The sequence below is a fragment of the Camelus dromedarius genome, chromosome 21, assembly GCF_036321535.1.
Source record: "Camelus dromedarius isolate mCamDro1 chromosome 21, mCamDro1.pat, whole genome shotgun sequence".
In the NCBI taxonomy this organism is placed as follows: Eukaryota; Metazoa; Chordata; class Mammalia; order Artiodactyla; family Camelidae; genus Camelus; species Camelus dromedarius.
In genome coordinates this window covers 26,291,697-26,317,786 of record NC_087456.1, presented here as the reverse complement: position 1 = coordinate 26,317,786, position 26,090 = coordinate 26,291,697, and the positions used below count along the sequence as shown (strand labels likewise).

Sequence of the window (26,090 nt, the reverse complement as noted above, 5' to 3'; positions counted from 1 at the left end):
GCAAATATGAATAGGGTAAATGTCAGTAGACTGGGTATCTAGTCTAGGTCCCTTAAAAACTATTTCAGATTTACAGAAGGTGACAAGAAGAATAACAGTGAAAAATCTCATGTTCTCAACATCCAGTTTAAAAAGTAAAACAATAAAACTTTATAACCTAGGCACTCTATTTGAAATACTATTTTTAGATGAATTGGAAAATCAAAGAATTGGAAAGTAAACTGACAAAAATTGGGTTGACATAGGAGAGAAGTGAAATTTGTCTTCTTTTACAGTGGTCTTTCTGGAGATTTTGCCTAAAATCAACATTTGTGAATATCAGATGTTGGCATTTAATTTAGAGTGATAGTGGCAATTTTTAAAGTTTTAAGCGGTTATTGCTGGGAAGTGGAATAGCAGATGGAGGAGTAATTGTGTCAAAATCCATCTCCGTGGTTGGAGACATTCTTTACCATAACTATGCATTTTTTTTATAATTAAAATATATTTAAAGTTTATATAAATGATAATATCCAGTACTCACAAGTGTATGGGGTAAATAATAGTAATATCTAATATTTTTATTGAGCATTTATTATACACCATGTTCTCTGTTAAATGCTTAGTATGAGTTATCGCATTTAATCTTCACAACAATCCCATAAGTGGCGATGCCCACATCCTAGAAGAGGAAACTGAGACACTGGAGGAGGGTAACACAGCTTGTCCAAAGTCACATATCGCTCATGAGCGCAGGACCTGAGACATGTATCCAGGCAATCTAGCCCCCAAGTCGCCCTCTCAAACCATTCCGTCTCCTACTTGAACACGATGTTGCAGGGAGTAGAAATTGGTATAAGTTTTCATGTAGTATTTTGACCATGTGAATCAGAACGTTTAGTGTGTACACTCTTTGACTCAGAAACTCTATTCCTATATATTTATGCTGAGAAATAACTGTTAAGTACACCCCAAGGGGTATTCAAAGGAGTATGCAATGCATACGAAGGCAAAAAAAATCAATATCCATCAGTGGAGGATTGATTTTTTTAAAATTATGATATATTCATACAATGTAATACTCCCAGTCTATACTTATTTACATGGAAGATTAACACTGTTATATTGAAAAGGCAAGTTGCAAAACAGTATGCATATGATCTTGTTTTTGTAAAAAATAAAAAGTATATAAACACAGCCAGAGAAAACAGGTGGAAGGCTTTCCCTGCGACACTTCCAGGGAAATGCAGGAATCCCATCTGTATTAATTACCCCTATTTATTCAGGCCCAAGTAGTGGAGAATATGTGCTGCAGAAGTGCTTGAGGAACTAAGTCAAACAAATTTGTTTCCAGGGGATTTTTCACTTTCTACTTTCTACCTTCAGCCATTGTTTCAGCTTTTACAAGGAGAATGGTGGGTATTGCTGGTATAATTATGGAGGAAAAAAAAAAAAACAGTAAAGCTATTTTTATTGTGGTAAAAAAACAATCAATGAATCAATCTAGCCATGCAGAGGCAATGCTGATGAAGTTAAAAACCACACTAGATTTGCCTCCACCAGACTTGAGTCTGCAGTCTGCCCTCCAGCTCAGGCACTTACTAGTTGGGGACATCAATCTCTTAAACCTCACCCACAGGCTCTCTTCTTTCCTTCTCTAAGTTTTAAAGCATAGCTCTGCTACTTTCATAAAAAAAAATTATTCCAATATTTATTTGCAAAGCAAAGAACTGGGCTACCTGCCTCAAGGAGGCAAGAGAATCATCCAGGCCTCAGGGACCAGAAAAGCACCAAGAGGTAAAGGTTACAGAGGCAGGGCTGCTGAGGACTTGGTTTGGGGTGGAGCTTGATGGGATGGGGGGGTGTTTGCTTTGGTTTGGGAACACCATCAGGAGGTGGAGGCCGTAACTTAAAGGGCTACAAAGCCTGTTTACCCTCTCATTCTTCTCAAAGAGAATAGGCTGACCCAGCCCCAGCCTCCCACCGGCAAATGAATAGTCACTCCATAAGTATTTGTTGCAAAAAAGAATGAATAAGTGAACATGTCAGACATTCTTTTCATTGGTCTTGCTGTGGCAGTAAAAGCCCTAAAAACCACAACTGGAAAAAAATGCAAGATTTGATAAATATTGAGTTTCAGGAAGAAAAAAACGTATTTATAAACTAATTTGTTTTCAATATAAGACCTTGTATGTAAGGTTCCAACACAGTGAATTTTTAGAGTGAAGCTATAAACTTGAAAATGGGGATTATGAACGTGGACACTATAATTTATAATACTTGCATAGCTTTCAATTATTCAGGTGCTCAAAGCCCAACAAATTGAATAATGAACAGGGGTAATGAATTGAACGCTGAGAAGATGATAACAGAAAGCCCTGGGAAGTCACCGCCGAGGAATTCACATACAGAAGTAGCCCTGAAGGAAACAAACTTGTTTGAAGGACATATTTTTTTTTTCTTTCAAGCCAAAACATTTACGGAACAGCCATGCAAGTAGGAATTGCTGCTAAGAAATACTTGTTAAAGGCATAAAGCTGCTAAAATAGTATATTTCAGATGACCAAACAGAGAATTAGAATCATAAATTGGCCTGTAACATTCTCAGAGAGGACAGTTCTCTATTTCATTATTTTTAACCACACGGAGAAGGGGGAAACGCGGTCGTATAAATTATTAAGCACCATTGCTTTATATTTAGGCTTGGGAGTGTGTTGATATTCCACAGATCCTAAAGCACGGGGTTCTTAACAGTATTTCATACAACACTGCAGATCAGAAGTTTAAATAATGAAATGGCTTCTGAACTCATTGCTCAGACCTGGTTGGAAGATGCATGCTTGTGTCCGCAAGTGAAGGTTCCAAAGGAAGGATGCCTATTAAGCCTCATACGGCATCTCTGTTTTCAGTGATACTGCAGACCAGCACAATGTGCAGTGGCCAAAGTCATGGGAAGATTTGAATTAAATGCAATTAGCTAAAGTCAATAAAAATTAACAGCCTCCTTACCCCCAACCCCCACCACCATCACACACACTATTCAGTCTGCACTCTCATCATCTTCCTACAGAAAGTATATATACCCAAGCAACTTAAAAAATCATCTGTCTTCTAGAATATTGCAAGCCAGGAAGTAATACTAGATCGTATATTGCCCATGAGGTCAAAATAACTGGTTTCAAATCTCAGCTTCACTGGTTTCTAGTTGTATCTTAGGCAAACTGTCTAACCTTCCAACATTCAGTTCCTTTATCTGAATAATGGGGAAAATAACAGTGCCTACCTCATAAGAGCATTGGGAGTATTAAATAACACATGCAGTGCTGGCTTCGGCAGCACATCTACTAGAACTGGAACGATACAGAGAAGATTAGCATCTTACACAAGGATGACATGCAAATTCATGAAGTGTTCCGTACTTTTTAGAAAACAAACTTATGGTTACCAGGGGGGAGAGGGGGTGGGAAGGGATAAATTGGGACTTCGATGTTTGCAGATACTAACTACTAAATATAAAATAGATAAATAACAAGTTTCTTCTGTATTGCATCGGAAATATATTCAATATCTTGTAGAAATCTATAATGGAAAAGAATATGAAAATGAATATGTGTATGTATGTGTATGACTGAAACATTATGCTGTACACCAGAAATTAACACATTGTAAACTGACTTTACTTCAATTAAAAAATATATACATATATATGCAAAACATTTAGACTAGTTCCTGGTCCGCAGTTAGCGCTCAATGAGTATTAGCTATTATTACTGGCTAAAGCCTCATTGGCAAAGGTTGTTTCAATACATTTGAGACCCTCGGGCTCAGCACCTGTAAACACGAGTTCTACCTTTCACAGGAACTATTTAAATAATCATTATTGACTCCGGGTTTTCAGTAGCTAATGCTACTGTACCCTTAGAAACAGTTTTGTAGCAGCACCATGGAAAAGTTCATGTGGACAAAGAGCGCTAATTTACCTCTGACAGTGGTTTTGATGTGTAGACAAAAGAACCCATTGGTGTGATAGAACTGTCAAACACGTCTTACAGCTGTTCCATTGTTGTGCCTGTGCAACTTGAGTTTGTTCTGATCCTACAATGTGGTTCTACTCCACGGAATTCATGATAATCCCGAATCTGTCCTGGAAACACAAGATCAACAGTTCGCAGCTCTAAAAACCAGTTATTCTACTGAGAGAATGTCAGAAAATTCTCCGTGGGATTTCACCACTCAAAAAGTAATTTAAAACTATTAAGATGCTTCAGGTCTTTTCTCAGATCCACATGTAGACCTCCTAGCACATCTGGAGTGTGTCGCTTTTTGGTTTTTGTCATTCACGAATCAAGCGAACACGGAAGGTGGAAATCTGTAGGAGCCTTAAAGATCATCTAATCTGACCACTGTATATTAGACACATGGAGAGACGGTCAAGAGATGAAGCTGTGCTTCGAAGAACCAAGCCTCAAATGGAACTTCTTCATGAGCCATAAACACATTTTCAGTGGCTTGATGTCTGTTGAAACACCCGGGAAACTTTGTATGTGGAGAGGATAGAACACAAAGTATAAACTGCTATTTATGACTTTTACTTTATACCCTAATAAATTAATGGTCCTCTCTATTAATACAAATACATCACCTTCAGTTTCTTTAAGATAATGCATAAGACACCTGCTCCACAGAATTCTCTTTATACAGAGCCTTTACAGGCACACATCAAGCATTTCATTTTTTCTCTTGCTCTATGTCTTAAATCCTCAATTAAATTGTAAACTATTGAGTGCAGAAACCTCTTTCCCCTTTTTTTAATCACCCATAACTTGGAACACGTTCACTATAGGTTCCCAGCAGGCACTGCTGAATGAATAAGTTCTAAAGGGAAGCATTTCCAGCTATTAAAGCTGGTGGACTATGAACTCTGAACTCTTAGAAACCTTGGGGAAAAAATTTTGTTTGACCTCTACCACAGAAGGACAATAATTCACAATATGACCTTGGATAGGTCAATTAACCTCCTTGGACCTGGGTTTCTTCACCTATAAAGCTAAGGGGTTGGCCAGGGTGATGTCTAAGGAGCCTTCCAGGTGCCATCTACGAGTCTGTGTCATTTCATTGCCATGGTTTCTCTGTACAGTGTTGGGTTCTAGCCGTCACCCCTTCTAATAGCTGCTCAATCTTACTTCTAAAAGCCAGGTCCCGCCGGTGTCGCTGGTGTCGGAGGGCACACTGCTTGTTTTAAATGTGCAGTGGAGGATTCAGTGGTGGGGAACAGATGAGGATCGATGCCCCTGTTATGGCCACAGCCAGGAAGCAATCTCAGCCCTGGTGCAGAGGGGCCACTTGCTTCAGGGCTGGGAGCACTGGAGACTGCAGGAAGGAAAATAACCACTGGCACTATGATCACAGCACAAGAGAGCTTTGTGTTTGGGGACGTCTTTGGCCAGGATGTCACTCTCCTGTAGTGAGTATCGGGTCTGGAAAAAAAACAAAACGTGTATCTGTTGATCTGATAGCATTTGGAGGCTCCCTTCCTGTTCAGCAAAGTACAGAAATGGGTCCCATGAGATCACAGACCAGCAGAAAATCTCCCCAATGCCCGCCATCCCTTGCTCTTCCCTTCCATCTATGCAGATAGATGGCCTGCATCAGGAGTCTGCTCTCTCTACCCTCTGCAGACCCTCAGAGCGTACACAAACTTACAAAGAATTAAAACTCCTCCCCAGTCATAGAACTGGCATAAATAGAATGCCTCTATAGCAGGGAAGCAAAGAGAGAGAAGAAAGTCAGTTTAGGCAAGAGTAGTGTGAATATTCAACCCAAAGAAATGTATTAGGTGAGGATCTAGCAAAAGAAACAGCCAGAGGCAAGAAAATCAGGGAGGCTCTATAGCAGTATTAAAGAAGGAAAATGCTGCACTTTTGTTTTTCAGTTGAAGGTAAGTTTGAAGGCTTTAGTACAACAGGTTTCGTTGACAAAGCTGGTTTGCAAATAGCAGTCGCCTCCTTGGACAAAGCTAATGACACAGCAAAAGTCTAGAGAAATTACCAGAAATGACAGTCTCCTCCTCCCCACCATAAACCCCTTTATCATGTCTTTTCCTGCGCTGCCCAAATCTTCCCCATGTGCTACATGATTCATGTTGACCAATTAGCTGCAAGAATAAGCAAGCCCTTAGGAAAGTATGCCTATTTGAGAGAAAAAGGATGAAAGAAAATCTCTTAGTGCTGGCAGTTTCAAAATCGAACCGTTTTGATTATCTCATTTCTTCCTTCTGAAGATCAGTAATTTTGCTTGGAAAGATTTTTGTGTGTGTGTGTTTCTGTTAGTAATTTAATAACAGGTTAGAAGTCTTATTGCTCATGTCCTAAACATTTTCTACCCCATTATCTTCATTATTTTTCATTCATTCATTCACTTACTCTCTCATTCTCTCAATAAAAACGTGAGCAGACTGAAGTAATAATTAACACAGGATTCCTACCTTTAACTAGATTTACCGAGTCCATATCTGACTAAGCAGAAGGGTGGAACACTGGCTCCTCTTATAAGCCAGCCTTGGGCAAGTAAACTTTTCAAGCTTCAATTTCTTCATCTGTAAAATGAAAAGACTAACAGATTCCTAATAGGATGTTGTACATAAAACACCTGGAATGGTGCTTGGAACATAGAGGGATCTCAAAAAATGGTAACAAGACATTATTATTATCTTTACCATCACTATTTCCTGGTGCGCTGTTAGCTACCTTCCAATTGTGTACAGATAGTCCTACTTGGATGATGTTACTAAGCCCAAGAGAAGAGAATATATTACCTCTACGGTAAGTCATCCTGTTTTCTTATCAATTTCAAAACTGCAAAATCATAGGAACAGGAGGTGTCATCCTTAGCCAAAACCATTCAAGTGACTCTGTCACCACATGAATACCACAGACAAATTGTTAGTAACAATGATAATTATTACCATTTATTGAGCTCTTACTATATATAAGGCTCATGCTAAGGATTTATTCTAGATTTTTTTCCTTTCATCTTTCACAAAATCTTACAAACCCCCCTATGAAATTGGCATTTTTAATCCCCATTTCCAGATGAAGAACGGGGATACAATGGGGAGTTGCTTGAAAAGAATGCATTACTTTGTCCAGAGTTTACACAGCTAGTAGGCAGATAAACCAGGATATGAAACCAGGTCCCTCTTATGACAAAGTTTGATGCTTTTCTACAGTATTGAGGGCCTAGTTTTCTTTTGAAGAATTACGGCATTTTAGAAATTTAGAGGAGGAAGGAATTTGGGGCTTTTTAGCACAAGACCATCTTTTGAGAAAAAGCATTCTCTCCACTTAGACAGTAAAATCCCAGGGAAGGAGCCCAAGACCTGTCCATTTCAAGGTTCCCCAAAGTGATTTTGATGATTTTTTGAAAACCATTGCTTATCCCAAATCCCATTTGTAGTTCTAACATAAATAAATTTGTTTATATTCTAATTTTTATTTCATATCAGTGCTTTCTCATAAAATACTGAACCCCAAACATTAATAATTAGATAAGTGAAGCTGTAAATCATAATTTTAAAATATTTTCTTGAAATATATTTAGATTTAGTTTCAAATGGTGGCCTCTCTACAGTATTTGATATAAAAAAAAACTCCACAAAAATCAAAGTTACTCTACGGGCTTTGATTTAAAAAAGTTCATATTTATTTATCTATATTACTGTCTTCATGTTCCTTTTCAGAGGTGACATTTGAACAATTTTCTTGTAACAGATAATTTTTTCCCATTTCATTTCCTAAATCATTTAAATTACTTTTCTCTTGTAGTAGAGTAACCTTTGTTTCGTTGGAAGTTTACAGGGACACCATGACCTAGCCCACGGGGATGGCTGCAAGAACAAAGAAAGCCTGCAGCAAGATTACAACAATCAACCACACCCCCTCCCTTATTTTCCTTGACCCTCCCTTATTTTTTGTATAAAAGGAGCCTGTATTCTGACTAGAGCAGGATGGTTCTCCAAGACATTAGTCTGCCATCCTCTCAGTCTGCTGGCTTTCCAAATAAAGTCGCTATTCCTTGCCCCGACACCTCGTCTCCCGATTTACTGGCCTGTCGTGCTGAGTTTGGACTCGGCAACACTCTGACACTTCTTTAGTGTTTTTCAAAGAATTGGTCCATTTCATCTGGGATATCAAATTTCTTTTTTTTTTAATTGAAGTAGAGTCAGTTTACAATGTTGTGTCAATTTCTGGTGTACAGCATAATGTTTCAGTCATACATATACATACATATATTTGTTTTCATATTCTTCATTATAGGTGACTACAAGACATTGAATATAGTTCCCTGTGCTATACAGAAGAAACTTGTTATTTAACTATTTTATATATAGTAGTTACTATCTGCAAATCTTGAAATCTCAATTTATCCCTTCCCACCCCCTTCCCCCACCAACCCCGGTAATAACCATAAGTTTGTTTTCTATGTCTGTGAGTCTGCTTCTGTTTTGTAAATAAGTTTGTTTGTTTGTTTTTAATTCCACATATAAGTGATATCATATGGTATTTCTCTTTCTCTTTCTGGCTTACTTCACTTAGAATGACAATCTCCAGGTCCATCTATGTTGCAGCAAATGGCATTATTTATTCTTTTTTTATGGCTGAGAAGTATTCCATTGTATAAATACACCACAACTTCTTTACCCAGTCATCTGTTGATGGACATTTAGGTTGTTTCCATGTCTTGGCTATTGTAAATAGTGCTGCTATGAACATTGGGGTGCCGTGCCTGTATATTTTCGAATTACAGTTCCCTCTGGATATATGCTCAAGAGTGCAAACATTTATTTCTCACAGTTCTGGAGGCTGGGAAGTCCAAGGTCAAGGTGCGGACAGATTCAGTGTTTAGTAAGTGCTTTCTTCCCGGTTTGCAGACTCCTTTCCATATCCTTACTGGAGAGGAGAGGGCTCTGTTTTCTTTTTCTTCTTATAATTCCATCCTACCTTCAAGCTAATTACCTCCCAAAGGTCCCACCTCCAAATACCATCAACTGGGGATTAGAGCTTCAATACATGAATTTTGGGAAAGAAAATATAGAGTCCATAGCAAGTGTGAATATGATTATGACTACTTATTAGGTGTTTCAGCCCTTTGCTCCAGACTAGGCTAGAAGTTTGGGTTGCAGAAATGGATACAAATGGATGGCCAGCTTGCACAATTTCTCACATTATTCTCCCATGTAAAAGAAAAATGTGCAGTTGTAAGGCAACAGGCCCCCATTGCCTTGGCCCTGTTTCAAAATGCTTTCCCAACAAGAAGAGATAGAAGTCATCTTTAGCAGTTTGTGGAAGGGTTGTAGGAATCAGCTGCAGTTCTTTGTGACTCAGTCCACCCGAGGCTATACACTCAGGTGATGTCTTCCTAAACGGATGCAACCGTAACTTCCACTGAACTGGTGGGACTTTCTAAACTGCAATATGAAATATGTTAATAAACTATTAACAGCTTATGGATACCAAGAACTTTTCAAGGCATCTTAAAATTATTAAGTCATTAATTTTCCGAACCACTCCATGAGTTAAATACTGTTATTATCCCATTTTTGAAAATCTTTGGATGATGAAATAGGCACAGAATGGTGAGTACCCAGGGTCATACAACTTGTAGGTATTAGAGCCCAATTTGGCTCTGGCATCTTTGCTGTTAAATGTCATACCATAGTGCCTTTTTATAACTAAGGAGACTGCCTAAGACTCTGACAATTAAATGGTTATTCATAGAAACTATGATTGATGAGGACGTACAAAGAGCTCTGGGTGGCACAGTTCAGAAATTTGCCTGTCATATTCACAAGCATCTCTTCAATAAGAAATAACAGTTCCTGGACCACTGTCCCACCTAGGGCTAGAGACTTCATGGCATCAAACGGCTGCACCACCCAGTCCAATTACTCAATCACATCCGCTTGCTGGGTTCACACAGAATAAGCAACTCGTTGACTTACTGGTCTTTTCACACATCAGTGAATTGTTTCGTGTTATGAAGCCATGTAGGCATGTCTAAGTCTCAACCTGACATTTTCAGCAAGTATTACATTTACAGAAGGAAGTCTAATTAAGCAGAGGTTTCTCTAAACAGAGTAACTTAGGGAGGTGGGAGGTAGATTCCCATTGGACATAGCATCCTATACGTAAGTGAGCAAATTAAGGCTTTAGTCCTATGGAAACAGGGTGAAGTTGTTTTCTTTCTGTTTTCTGTAACTCCTGCAATTACACCCTCTATAGACTCACTGTTAGACTTCATCAGTGAGCACCGTGCCCCAGGTTCCCCTAAGGCAGATGGAGATTAGACGCCAGAGAACCTTCCTTGCTCTTCTCACCAAGCATACATGTTGCAATTATTCCAGACAGCCTGCCTTTCGGCAGCATCTACACACACAAGGGGAAATTCTATCAATGCATCACATCAGATACCTAATTTGGATAATCCAATCATTTGTCTATATATTTTTGTTGTTTATTCTTTTGGGGGAAAGGATCTAGGCATCCATTCTCTACTGCATTCTCAAGTTATGCACAGTACAGGAATGAAAATTCATGGGGAGTTCTACTTCCAAACTTTAAGTCTCTAGTTCCCTCAGGGTAGGTTAGTTCTTCACTTGAGTTCATCCTTGTCTTCGGGGTTGAGACTGCTTGAGGATAAATGCAAATAATGTGTATGCAGAATGGTGATCAGCAAGGTTTGAAATGAGAAGAGGATCTAGAAGGGAATGCCGTCCACTTTATCCACTCACCCTCAGTTCATCCTTGTGGAAACTGGTATAAATCCTTTCCAACAATTTGGAATTTCAGCAAGGAGAGGGTCTATCACACTGCTGGGGAGAATTGGCTTTCAGCCATCTACAGAACTTGGTACTTCAGGCAAGCTTCAGAGTTCTCCTCTGAGTCATTTTCTCACTCATCAGAGCCCGATTTGAGGGGATCTTCATGGATCAGTTACCTATTGAAACCACTCTCAGTTCATAACCATGGAAACATAATTAGCTTATAGCAATAGTTGCTTTATATTTTCTATAGCAGGAGGATATACATCTAGATGAACTCTGTCCAACAGAAATAAAATGGGAACCACATATATAGTTTAAAATTTTCCAATAGCCATGTTGAGAGGAGTAAAAAGAAGCAGGTTAAATTCCTCTTTTTTTTTTTTAAATGGAAGTACTGAGGATTCAACACAGGACTTCGTGCATTCTAAGCATACGCTCTACCACTGAGCTATAACCTTCTCCCCGAAATTCATTTTAATATCATATTTTACTTAACCCATATATCCCAAGTATTATCATCTCACCATGTAATCAATATAAAGCTGACTAATGAGGTATTTTATATCTATAGTCTCCATTCTGACTAACCACATTTCAAGTGCTCAATTGCCACACATGGACAATGCAAACCCTCCTGGACAGTGAAGCTCTAGCTCACCAAAAAGGCACTGCAAACCAGTGAGTAAAGTTCAAGTAAAGGGTCTCCAGAACACAGACCAATTTCATTTGATTCAAAATTGTTTATTTTCTACTGAGATCCCTTAACTATAATTACCCTGAAGATAAAGGTTCTGTGTAAACAGGAATCTATTCTTAGTTGATAGTCAAACTAGAATGAATTTCTTTTCACAAGATCAAAGGTCAAGGATATTTCTATAGATCACGAAAGTTCTCAAGATTTTTGTATTACAATTAACAAAATGCTCCCTAAAAAGGTAAAAATGAGAAAGGGTGATTGGCAGTAGAATAGCTTTGTTCGAGTCTGAGTGTTCTTCCTAGAAAAATCATTTGCCAAACGAAAATAGTTATTATGGTTATCTATTAATTGTACAATTCTATTTATAGAAATGTATCTTAAGGAAAAAATTTTAAATGTCCATGTGAAATTCTTTGTCTACAAAGACGTTTACTTCAACACTGTGTATAAGAAAATAAAATTGTGAACAATATAAATGTCCAACAATATGAGAATGATTACATAAAGTATGATACAATCCAGTACAATTCAAATATTCAAAATTATTTTGTAGATAAGATTTATTGACTTCAGGTATTTTTATCATTTGCTTGGTGAATAAGTTAGGTTTCTATTTTTTAAAGTATACATATATATAAAAGCAAAAAAGCTGACAATATTTGCTGTTACGTTAATGATGACTCTGTGTCATAGAATTACAGCTAGTTTTTCCTATTTGCATGGTTTGCATTTAAAATTTTCTCCAATAAATAGCTATTCTTTGATAAAAACAAAATGAGTATTTTTTTAAAATAAAAACGTACGCTTGTCTATTGATTATCTTTTTAAAAAGTCTTTCTTGCCTGGTCTGAGAAACCCAAATGTACAACCCAGGAAGAAACTAGCACAAAATTTAGATGGAATGACTACACACTAGTTCAATTGTTTGGGGAAAATACCCTCCCTAGACTCATGGACGTCAGGAAGCCAAGCCTACAAGTCAAGGGAGGTTTACGATAACAATACTACTGGAGAAAAAAAAAAAATCTTCCTGAGAGTTCAGTTATTTCAATCAACTCTACTGAAGAAGAGAAAGAGGGACCTGGTATCTTCAGAACTGGGGCCAGTGATCTTGGATTCTAAAGCTGAAAAATAAAAGATTTCCTTATGCTATTTGGTAATTTGTTGCTGCCTACAGGTTCTAATGACTAAAATTATTGCCATCTATGTAGCTTGATTACATATGAGTTTCATTGACGTAAAAAGACATACATGTTTGATCAAGTAACAGGTGGTTTCATGCATTACTCATTTTAATTTGATTAACAATTTGTGTGTTTATGGTTTTTTCTCCCTTAGCTCCTCTAACAACCAAAATCCCAAAGGACAAGATCCATATTTACTTAAACTTGGACTAAAAGCAGTAATCTGGTTTAATCTGTTGATATGGAATAAGGTGGGGGAGGTTCCTGTCAGACCACCAAAGAGAACATGTCTACCCCTACAGACAAAAGAAAATCACCATTAAAATTCCAAACACTCTTGCATCATAACCATATTCAATAGTATTCATTGAATCCTTTTACCATTTTAAGCTAAAGGAAGAAGATGCAGGTTCATTGACAATTACACCAAAGGTGAACATATCGGCAGATTCTCCTCAAGTTAAAGACACAAGTATTATAACGACCCAGAGGTGCTGCTCTTGGATGTTTACTCAATAGTTAAAAAAAAAAAAAAAAGTGTTCAGAAAATTATTTTTAAATGTTCATAGCTTAATTAATAATAATAAGCAGGAAACAACCCCAACATCCACCAGCAAGCAAATGGCTAAGTCATCGTGATGTCCTCACGCAGTGGACACAGCCACAAAAAGGAATAAGCTAATGCTAGGAGCAAAGATTTGAATAAATCTCAAAAAAAAAAAAAAAAAAGGGTGATGAGCAAAGGAAGTAGGTCCCCTGTATGATGACATCTACGTGATGCCCTCAGACAATCAAAACCGAGTTACGGTGACACAATTCAAAACCGTTGGGCAGCTGCGGGAAACTGGCTAGAAAGAGGTGTGAGGAGGTGTGAGTGACAACTGACTTGTTTCATGGTTTGATTGAGGTGGTGGTTATATTGCTGCATGCTTTTGTCATATTTCATTGGACTGAGCACTTAAAACCTGTGCACGTATAAATAAGAAAGTCAATTCAAAATATAATAAAAAATTGAAAAGAAGAGTCAAACCACAATGGTCAACTTTATTCGGACTATAGTTAACGCCGCGTTCCTGTGTGATAGCTTTCAGTCTCCTCAACCTGTCTTATGGATGTTTTAGCTCCCCTCTCTCCTTCCCAATTCATGCTAAGGATGAACAGTGAAGAGTCTCCTGATGATCATTTTCACCGAAGAGCTAATATTAAGTAAAAATATAGATGCGGGTTTGTGGTCCACTCACACTTCTCCATCATTTCTACAATCGTTTTATTATTTTGTGCAGGTCTTCAATGGTGACAAATGACTTTTCAAAGGGTAAACAATTAGTGTATAAGATTCAGCACATTAAACAGATTTCATGGTCTCTTTATTAATTTTGAACTTGATAATTTCTGGGAATTTTCAGTCGAGGGGTTTCTGGTTACTTCCCAATGACATTTAACAGTCAGACTTAAAAATACAGAAGAAAGCATTAGAAGTTTTATCCAAAATGATTATGGCCATCATTTGAATAAAATACAGATTTTGCAAGCGGTAAAGCATATCATTACTACATACTGGCCTAAGTAAGGCTTGGTTCACAAACTGGAGAGCTCTAACCAAGTCATTAAATCTATCTAAAAGGGCCTCATTTGAGAAGCAATAAAATTTTTAATCATTTTATTATTAAAAGAGTGTTTAATATGTAGCTAATTAAATGCCAAAGGCAGGTTATCTGAGTTTAACCTTCAAAAAGAAAATGATGTATCAAAGTCTGCCTCTGGCATCATGGGATAGAAATGTCATCCTCATAATCATGGCGTGACAACTAGCTGGTGGCCTTTTCTAGAGCTATAGTTAAATTACCTGATTAAATTAATAGCCATTTAGATGTTTTAGGAACTGCACAGACCTATCCTAAATGAAAATTAGGTCCATTACATTTTCTGAGTGGGCTAGATAGACCCTAAAATAAAACACGTATGCCATTGCCCACATTACTTAGATTAAGCAATTAAAAGCTCTTTCTAAAAAGCGACTAATTTCCTATAATGTACAGACAACTGGATTTACACTAATGACCAGACGTAAGTTTTTTTTCCTCTCTATCTTCAGACAAATTCTCTGTTTACTTTAAAATAAAGGATTAAAACTTGAACATATCACCTAAACATGTAGCTAGATAGCTGTCTGTAACTATATTTCTATAAGGTAATGAACAGTGATTATTTGTAAGTAAAACAGTAAAGTAGAAAGTAGAACAGAAAATCATCTTAACTGGGGATCCACCAAACCATTATCGAAACATTCCAGGAAACAGCCTTTAAACTATTCAGTCGCAAATGTTTGGAAAGACTACCGAAAAAAAAATTCATGCCTTCTTTCCTTACAATGTTAATTCTTTCATAGGAAATCTGGATCATCAAGTAGTTAGATGTGTCAGAGAAATGCAAACAGTATATACATTTACTTATTTAAGAAGCAAATTACTATTCCCTTCATAAATCTCCAGCAGCTAATGAATACAGACTGCAAGTAAGTTTTAAGGACAGAGGGTGTGGTTGCTGCCGCGTGCCAAGTACCTAAAGAAGCAACTAACATAAAATCAGTATTCCATAAATATTTGTTGGACTGAAGGCAAACCTGAATTTTCCCCAGTTTTAGTTAAGAACATTTATTTAAAAGTCATACTGACATACTGAAACCCTTACTTTGACAGCATGTTATAAAATTAAATATTTGGCAAGGAATTTTTAGTCCAGTGCCATTTGATATGCAACTTAGTAATAAATGAACTACATCAGTGTGGGGGCCCCCTTTATTTATTATTAAGATTTTGCTTAATTTCATTTCATTTCATACATACAGAGGATACAACATTGTATCCTATTCATGGACTTGAAGAGGTTCAAAATCAATATAAACTCTTAACAATATTTCTTAGAATCCTTGTGGCTATAAAGCTTAGATCTTTTGTAAGATCTGGTACTATTTACAGATAAATTCCTCCTCTGATAAGTTCATGATGTCTCAAACATTAAGCAAAAAGAACCAAGGCAGCATTGATAAGAATGTGGAAACAAATCACTCTTTGGGAGTCAGCGGTACTTACATCATAACTTGGTTGAATGTGAGTCAGCCTTTATTTGTTGAATCAACATTCATTGGGACTTTTACAATGTGTCTGCACTGTACTAGACACTTTGTAGAAATACAGAGATTAACCAGACAACCCGTGTAAATAAATAACCATCACTGAATATGAAAGAGTAATCAAAAATGTATGTGAGCAAAATTAGAAATGTGTACACCGTGCAATGGCTGTAGTAAGACAGAAACAGTGAACTCTCTTGTGGATGCTGGAGGCAAGCTGAAAAAGAAGTTTGAAAAGAAAAGATGTTCAAAATTGTTATGTGACAAAATGAAGATGAAAACTTATACATGAGGATGTCAAATCTAAAAAAAAATACCATCAAAACGATGTGTGAGAAATTAGATTTGATAGAGATCCTTCCTCAAAAATGTCAGATTATCACATAATGGAGTGTATTGTTTAGATTATTTTATTGGTATGTCAAAAAATATTTCAATCATAATGCATTCCAAGTACTTTGTGATTTTTCAAAGTTACCATGGGAACAATTCCTACCAAGGAACATGATAGGCCATTTCCGTAATAGTGCAGACAAAAGAATGCTGTTATGTTTACAGGAGAGCACAGAAATAAAAAGTTAAGACTTTCACGAACCATGTGTTCGTAGTTTACAGACAGGCAGCGTGCCATGTTCCACTCACCCCGAAGACCTCAAAGCCTAATTGTCCTGGGGAGGAAGCTGTGAAGAGCTCTAAAGCTCAGTCCATGTTAATACAAGGGAGGAAAGAGTGGGGAGGAATAACCAGGTCATCACAACAGAGGTAGATTCAAGGCAGCATACTGGAAAGTCAACCTTGACAAACAATCTAAAACTGTATTTTCAGCCTATGCCTATCTTAAGTTTTAGTTGTTCGGCCTGTCAAGATGTTTGTTATGTGACAGGCAATAATACTGACAGAAAATTTCCTTTATACATTCATAGACATCCATTTCAGCCTAGATCCTCTCTGAAAGCCACTGGAGCTACTGAGAAGAGTATTCAAACTGTGTAATAAATTATGAACATCTCCAAGGAGATCTTTGTTGTCGTTGTTGTTGTTAATGGAGGGACTGGGGATTGAACCCAAGACCTCATGCATGCTAAGCACATGCTCTACCACTAAGCTATACTCCCCACTCCAAGGAGATCTTGAAGTCAATTCATAAAGGCTAGAAAAATATTTAGTCTATTCCCCCCCCCCAACACACAATGCTTTTGTTTAAAGTAAGATCTAGTATTGTAATGGTATAGGTAAGAGGAATAATTTCCTACCGACCTGCTGTGTGCTCTGAACTTACTAAGATGTTCAACCTTCACACTATGGATACTTGGGCCAGATAATTCTTGGTCGTGGGAACTGTCTTGTGCTTTATAGGGGGTCCAGCAACATCCTTGGCCTCTAAACCCTAGATACCAGTAATACTTCCTCTCTAGTTGTGATAACCAAAAATGTCACTAGACTTTGCCAAATGTCCCCTGGCGTGGGGGAGAAGGGAGGGGACACAAAATGGTCTCCTGTTGAGAACCACTGGTATATACGGCCATTCACTTATTACCTGTTTCTTCTCATAACTACCCTGCATGGTAGGAATTATCACGCCTATTTTAAAAATGAGAACATTATAGAAGGATTTAAACCTGGGTCTTTTAACCATAATCATTATTCTCCACACTGTTTTCTATATTATCTTCACCTTTAAAGATTTAGTAGTCTGAATTTTCTTATAGATTTAACATTAATTCCAGAAACATCCTCATGATGCAAGTCTAGAATTGACTGTCCTTAACATACTCAACCACATTGAACATGTGGTTCAAGATTTTCTTTGGGGGTTACTCTGTCCTACCTACCGAGCCTGCTCCTAATCTATGCTCTATTTTGACACAGCCTCAGGGTCATTTTTGGATGGCAAGCAAAGAAATCAAAACCTTTGGGTGACTTGGATTACTTGCTGATTTTCAGAAGTGTTTTGTGTGCATTTTATGGGGGAAAGAGAAGTGACTCAAATAAATCTCTGTAATTTGTAAAAATATTGTTTGATGTTCATATTGAACAATAAAACTCTCTCATATCTTGTCATTGTGAATCTGTTTGCGTATTTGTGAATCTGTCAAAAGACTTAGGGATTCAATTTTACAAGCTGAATTGCCCAGGGAAATTATGAAGGAACTGCGTTATCTCTTTATTTCTTTTGTGATCCACTTCCATGGTTACTTCATATCATGCTCTAAGTTGCCTTTGAAAAGTTCTGCCTAATAGAAGAGTTTTTCCCTCCACTTCCCCAAAAGCAACTGATTGGTGTCACATCATATATTTTTTTGTTGTTGTTACCTGATTACCTAGCACAGAAATCGAGCCTCAAAAATCTCTGTTAAGTGAATAATAAATAATGAACCAACGTCAGATGAATAAATAATCGGCATATTCTTGAGTTTCAGCTACACATAAAAGACATTTTCACTGATATTAGATGCAATGACTCACCGGCAGAACTGGGAGATAATATTAGAGATGCTCATTTCTGTAATTTCTAAAACTCACTCCTTCCCTGCCCCACCCCCACCACAGCCAGTTTATGTGGAAGGAAGAAAAGGTAAAGACAGAATCAGCTGTTTTAAAAGGAAGAATTAGGTGGGGGGCGGAGCGGGGTGGTTAGCTTAGTGGTACAGCGCATGCTAAGCATATGCAAAGTCCCGGGTTCAATCCCCAGTGCTTCCATTAAAAAAAAAAAAGGAAGACTTAGGTACTTGAGAAGTTCGGGCTTTCACACTTAAAACGTTCATTAACGTGGAGGGAAAAAAGCATAGAGTATGAATAAACTATGACTTTTGCCTGGTCTTCTGAAATAAAAGTAGTCTGAAGTCTTCCTTTGAATGTTATAGTATGATTCTGCAGACTGTAGAAATCACCCATATCTATGATAATTCAATATTTTTAAAAAAGAAGCTGTGTATACAGATTATGAGACAAAATAGCACAAAGCAAGCAAAATCTTCACTTTACAACAGATTGTGCTGATCAAGAATTTTGAATCTTTTTATAATTATGAAATGTCACATGGGGGTTAGTATTTGATTTACCAGCATTCCCATCCCTTTTGAGTATATTATGATTCTTAAAAATTATAGAATGCACATTTTTTAAGCTAAAAGTGATCCAGTGTTATCTGTTCCAAACCACATCCCTTTGAAGCTAAAAGTGACCTAATATTATCTATTCCAAACCACCTTCCCCCCTTTAAAAAAAAATGAAGAAAAAACAAAAAAAAATGGAAGTCAGTCAAAAAGTTAGCTTATATCAGACCCTGCCTTCCTTTTTCAGTTAAGTAAAAATATAATTGAAATTTTAAAGGTCTGATTTGAAACGGTGAAAGAGGTCTTTATTTTGACCTTTTAGCTCCAGGGAGCAATGCCGGCGCTGTCAGAACTCCTAGTAAAGATTCTTTCTCTAGGTCTGTTGTTCACATGACGTGGGTTGAGATTTCTGCCAGTTTTCAGCAGAAGGCCTTGCGTTAGCCTCTTCAGCTTTCTCAGCCTGCTTCCCCTCACAGGAAATCAGTGCTTCAGCTGTGATCTTTGCGGTCCCTGCTAGCATATCTTCTCCGATGATAGCTCCTGTTGGCTTTTCCTTCTACAAAAAGCAGCCTTCTTTTCTTAGCCTCAAGATGGGTGAGGGTTAAAACATGTTTTAGGTATTTATTTTGGAAGTCTTCCATCCACTGAGCTGCCATTCGGTTATCCAAAATTTCTAGGAAGCTCTCTCTTTAAAGTAACTTTTGAAGTGGAGAGCTAGAATCTGTAATGAACACCAGGAATGAGCCAGTTTCACAACCTGAAAGGATCAGGTCATGACAACCCAAAAGGATCATCACACACACACTAATAATAAATTTCCCAGGAAAGAGACCACAAACAGCAAACATTTACTGAGTACCTGCTCTGTGCTCAGATCTCATTTCCCTTCACTTGATCTCTTTAGTGATCTCATCTACATCTGAGCTTTAAACGACCATGATTGTCCGTAATTCATCACCCAAAAATCTCCCTTCCAAGCCCTAGATCTCTGCTTATAACTGCATATTGGAAATAATTTCCAGATGTTTGTCCCATGGGCACCTCTAATACAGATAAGTCCAAATCTTCTTTTCTACCCACCTTCTAATCACAGTCTCTACCAACATTTCTCACCCATGTAAGTGCGCGACCATTCCCTCCATTTCTAATGCAGTAACGTGGAGGACCCTGAGGCAAATAAGAAAAATGGGATTGGAAAACAGATGAACACTGAAAATGGAGAAACAGAAGGTGGGAAAATAGGCAAAAGACTGTTATGACTGACCAGGCATGAGAGAATACAAGGCTTTGGGAAGGAAAATAGGCGTGACCACTTGGTGAATGGACGAAAGGATGAATGAACAGATCACTGGCTGCATGCATGTAACTTGTGTGTGTGTTGTCTATTAAGAAAAATATTAAGACAAAGAAGAGACATTGAAGGGAACAACATGATGCCCTAACTCTCACGTCATCTAAAAACACATGGTATCATTCATTATTTCTTACTTTTTGTTAATGAGTTCATAGAAAAGACAGGCCCTTTTATTAAAAGGGTGGGGAGAAGGCAAAATCTGAAAATTGCAACCATTTTCAAACTAATTGTGGCTTGGCTCCATGTGGCTTGAAGCAAGACATGACAACGAAACATCCTCTCTCTCTGTGTGGACTCTCCCCTCCTAGTTCTTCCTTGGAGAAGATTAGCAACTCGTCCTTCTCTTGTGGAGCTCATGATGATTTTTATCAAAAAGCTTAGTGCATCCCATTCGGCCCTTTTCCCTGTATCACATCATGTGCTGATGTGCCCAGAAAGGTGACATTAGCACGCTGATGATTTTCTAGAGAATCAAATGTATTTCTGTGTCAGTTGATCAGGACAAATGAACTTTAAGCTGCATTTTTTACTTTTTATCGAAAATGACCACTTAGGATTTTTAATTTACAACGAGATAGTTAAGCTTGTCAAGCAAAAGTGAGCAGCTCATTTGCATCTCTGTGGATGGGGAGAGGCAGGACATCAAAGGTCTGTCTGTCACTGCCACCCCCATGATTCTCAGAATGATGAGTACAGAGGTCCCGATCTCTTTGATACATCAAGAGTCACTAGTTTTATGCTTCTAACTTGATTATACCCTCCAGGAAAGCAAAGATCATGCCTCACTCATTATCTATGAGGTAAAGTTAGAGAAAAACCAATACAGTTCCTGCTCCAAGAAGTTTATCACAGAATACATGGAGAAACATGCAGAAATGAAGCATAATGCAAAGTATTACGTCAGTGGGTCTCAAACTTGGCCACACATGAGAATCCTCTGGAAGGTGTGATAATCCACATATTCCTGGCCCCCTTCACCAGAGTTTCTAATCCAGTAGGTGTGGGGTGAGGCTAAGCCCTTGCATTTTTAACAAGTGAAGCTGACGCTGCTATACTGGGGACCACACTTTGAGAAGACTAAATAAAATATGGTATCGAGAGTGGAAAGGTGAGCTTATATTTATTCCCAAATAATCATAAGATGGTGGAGCTGACTCACAAGTTTAGAAATGAAAGGGAATTCTGAGATCTTCTAATTTAATCTCCCAAACAGTATGAAACACAGGTCAACAGTGGTGGGACTCAAACTCCATACTCTTGACCCAATTTCTCTCCACCATCTTTTCTGCTTCACAAATGAGGTTTCTCAGATTTAGTAAAACCACCAAAAGGTGTCTAGCCTTTGTGCCTCGCATATAAAATGGCTGTGGAAATCAGTAAGAGTTCTGTCTATAGCAATCTCAGAGGTTGCTTATGGGTTTTATTCCATCAATAGAAATAACAGAAAAAAAAATACCCATGCATTAGTCTGATTTTGGCCCCCTTGCTCTACTTTTAGAAGAAAACATCAGCATGAAAATATGTGTTCATTCTGCTATTTTCCTCCCTTTTTATTTCTCAGGCAAAGTTGGCTGCCATCTGAATAGGAATATAAGGCTCTCTGGCCGTTTTCACCCACCGTTATGCAGGGTCAGTTTTCCACCATTTAGAATTTAGTGCATCTTTGGTGAAGCCTGACAGGTACATGGAGGGTCGGGGGAGGGAGGTTGGAGGAAGGCAAGAGGGCTAAGAAAGCAGCTGTGTAATTTACAATCCTGCGGTCCATAACAGCACAGCAAGCAGGTAAGGTCGAGCGGTGCTGTCACAGGGGCACTGGCCCAGCCTCCACAAGCTACAGGATCTCATTTCATTACCCCATGACCTGCATCACAGCGCACAGAAGCCCCACTCCAGGGCCACAGCTAATCTACTGTGACAGAATAGGAAGACAGCTCAGAACTGTGCAGCTTCCCTTCCCCATCACTGGGAGGCCGAATGCAGATGGCAGAGCTACATTCTTTCGGAGAACCACAGGGACAAGTTAGAACGTCCAGAGCTTAGGATCAGGCTCTGACTCTGACATTACCGCCGTTACCACAGGGCTGCACAGATGTTAAGTGTGTGGGTTCTGGATTCAATATTTTTAAAAATTTTTTTATCTTTTTTTTTTGTTTTTTATTTTGGGGGGAGGTAATTAAGTTTGTCTATTTGTTTGTTTGTTTTAATGGAGGTACTGGGATGGAACCCAAGACTTGGTGCAGACTAAGTATGCGCTCTACCCCTGAGCTATATCCTCTCCCTGGGGTTCAAATTTTGATTCTTCCATTTGTGAGCTAGATACCCCTTACCTTCAACTTCAATGAGCTGCATCTTCCTTAACTATAAGATGGTGCTCAGAATAGAGCCACTTAGGGTTGTTAAGAGAAATGAAAAATACAAAACCATGTAAAATGCAGAGGAAATGACAGGTCCCATAGGAAGCATACACTAAATATTAGCGTGTATGATTACGACAGATACCCCGCCAGTGTATCTGTGATACGTGAGGCTGATTTTTTGGGACCTGCTTAACACTTCAGGGTTGTTTGTCTTTAGCTGTTAAAGAGACTTGCCTCAATTTCTACGGGTTATGCTGATCCACTTGCCAAGTCACAACAGTTAAAAACCCACACCTTGACCCTATGGTCAGAATTACTTGAATAACCAAGGAAACAATCACAAACGTGTTCTGAAAAGGAAAGCTTAAGAAAATGCTCCTACAGTGCACCTCACACCCTGCATTTGTTTCTGTTTACAACCTTTGACACAACTTGCCTCAGAATAATGTGAAAATCACAATAAAGATACAACTAAAGCAAAATCATTAATTTCATGTGCTGTTTCGCCACAGACAAAACACGATAGCGCTTACAGCAGGTCACAAATAACGTCTTTCTATAAAGAGCTCCCATAACGTTCAGGAAATGCTGTACGTGGACTCTGAAAACTGAACACCTCCTTCAGATTAAGCTCTGTATCAATGAGTTCTTTTGTGAGTAGACAAGGAAATCAAGAAGGTAGCAATCACGCTTTATTTTTCAGATCTGAAAAGAAAATGATCCATGGGGATGTTTTTGATCTACAGTGAAACATAATCTGCTCAGGAGCTGACATAAGTATCATTATACTGCAGAAGTTGGGGAGAGCAGGTGGGGACAGAGGGGACCCTGCGTGTTTTTTGCTTGTTTCCTCTCTCATCAACTGGAAACGTGACAGTGTTAGTAGCAAATGTTCTATCCGGTGTATGAAAACGGAGCACTTAGGCATTTTTGAGTGATAATTCAATAGGATTAAATTACACTCATGTGACAGCTCAACTTCACTAATGAGGTACGTTTCAGTAAACTCTGGACAGAACTGTCTGGAAGGTTTCTTTAATTTACCAACATGTAACAACACGGGGAAAGCATTAGTCAACTAGATGAAGATGAATAAGCAGTGAGGTCTAAGGGTATTTTACATTAATACCTGACAACCTGAAAGGATTTTTGTCACCTGCTCTGTTTAGCCCAAGGCAGGCACAGGATAACTGGTACCTGTTAGTGTGATTGACTTACCAAAGCAATGAAAGGAATTATCTGGAAGAGAGCTGGGTGGAAAATGTGTCAGAGAAATTTCTTTTCCTTCCCGTTAACAGGAAGCATCTTCCTTGCAAAGTGGGCTGACGGTTGTACTAAAACTGAAAGGATGTTTCAAATCTTCTCGGATGGCTACATCAACACTTTCATTTTTCAAGATCTTTGAGTTTGTCCTCAGAGATGAAAAAAATCTGTCTGTATACACTTCTAGCCAGGTGTTGACTGGGAATAATGTAAGGTTATCCTTGCCCAACTAAATAATTCATTTCAAGCCAAGGAAAGAAAGAATACGTAGGAAACATGAAAGAACAGTAAATAGGAGACAAGCAAATGTGCTTGTGAAGGAATCAAATGCTTACTGAAAAGAAGTTCCAGCTAAGATTAGACTGGCCAAAAAGAAGGCCATAAAATCATTTGCATCCTTTGAAAAATCTCCTGAAACTAATGTTCCCCTAGTGTCTGGCAAGCAACTTGTTTGAAGAGAAAAAGCAAATTAACTCTAGCTCAATGGATGAACGTGGCAACTATTAGAGGATGCTACAGATTCCAAACTAGCTATTTAGGCACTAAAGCCTATCTGTTCCAATAATTATTCTCCATACCCAGTCAATCATCCTAAAATGTTCATGTATCAATGCATTTTATTCTCAAGAGAAGCTGAGTCACAAAGGAGAGGAAGAAGCAAAGATAGAAATACTTTCTTATTACACCTGTTGGCGAGAAATTACTCAAAACCACTAAGCACTGTAGATGAATTAGGAGGAAAAGAAAATCAGTGACAAGTGAAGCTCTTGAGTATCAAACATATGAGAGAGGATTGTCAGTTAAGCTAGCCCAGACTCTCAGCTAATCCATAAACCACATCCATCAAGCTTTGAAGAACAAAGTTTATAGAGTTCCTTCACGGCAAACTTTTCTCATTTCATTCTTCATATGACAATTGTTCTAGTGATTTTGCATTTCCAGAATAGAGTGATTTGTTGCTTAAAAAAAAAAAAAGAGGCACAAATGAACTTATTTACAGAACAGAAACAGAATCACAGACATAGAAAACAAACTTGTGGTTACCAGGGGGGCAAAGGGGTGGGAAGAGATAAATTGGGAGTTCAAGATTTGCAGATACTAACTACTATATGTAAAATATACACACAACAAGTTTCTACCATATAGCATAAGGAACTATATTCAATATCTTGTAGTAACTTATAATGAAAAAGAATAGGAAAAGGAATATATGTATGTATATGTATGATTGAAACATGCTGTATACCAGAAATGGGCACAACATTGTAAACTGACTATACTTCAATTTGAAAAAAAAAAAAAGAGAGAGTGATTTGTAGAGACCCTGCGAGACAGGCTAGGAGGGAGATGGGGGAAAGATTTAAAAAGAAGAAACTGAATTTTTACAGCTTCAGCTGAGTGGTAACAAAGGTGAGAAAACCATTCAGCGATATTGTCACACCACACACGCACACACACACACACACACACACACAGCTCTGCCAATAGAAAAGCTCTAGGAGGGCTGAATACACTGGTGAAGGATTCGCTGAACAGAATGGGAAATACTAGCAAAGGGCCGAAAGGATCACAACAGAGATGACTTCTTTTACTGGCCTCAGATACTATCCCTGACTCTCTGAATGTTACTTCCAGTCTCAATAATAATCACAATAATTGCTACAATTTTCCTCATGTTTTGTTATTCACAAAAACTTTCATCACCACATTGGCTCCTGTGAGATAAGTAGGGTCAATATTTTTATAATACTTGACAGACGAAGAAGCCAACGTCAGCAACCGCCTACTCAGGGCACAAAAGCAGCCGAATAAGATGCAGAGTCAGGTCCTCTGACTCCACATCCAAGTGCTTTTTCTCACTATGCTAAACTCTCCCAAAATGTCAATTGTTGGAATGTCTAGAGGCAAAGTTGCAGATTCTGAGGAGGGCTGGTACAAGCCACATGGGAATTAAATATCCCAGAGGGCTTTTGAGCTGAGTGGTCCTCATAGAGAATTCTAGAGGAAGGATTCCAGCTTTCCACAGACAGACTAGGCATCAGAGAGGCAAGCAAGTTGATTCTATCTTTCCTTTGCTTTTCTCCAACTTTGTTAAAAATGGGGGCCATGGGGGTTTCCAAAGTAGGGAAGGCCAAACGTTATTTTTGAATTCTTTCACATTACAGAACAATACAAAACTAATAACAAAAGCAAACTAGCAACAGAGAAAGCAAGAATTCACACCAATAAAATATTTCAGTGTAAG

The 26,090-nt window shown here is 38.2% G+C and overlaps 1 non-coding gene across 1 annotated transcript; it reads left to right on the top strand.

Moving 5' to 3' along the window:
- Positions 1-3,299: 3,299 nt before the first annotated feature.
- LOC116148731 (U6 spliceosomal RNA) lies at positions 3,300-3,402 on the top strand. The gene has a single exon (XR_004132299.1). It is a non-coding gene; the product is annotated as a U6 spliceosomal RNA (small nuclear RNA).
- Positions 3,403-26,090: the final 22,688 nt, after the last annotated feature.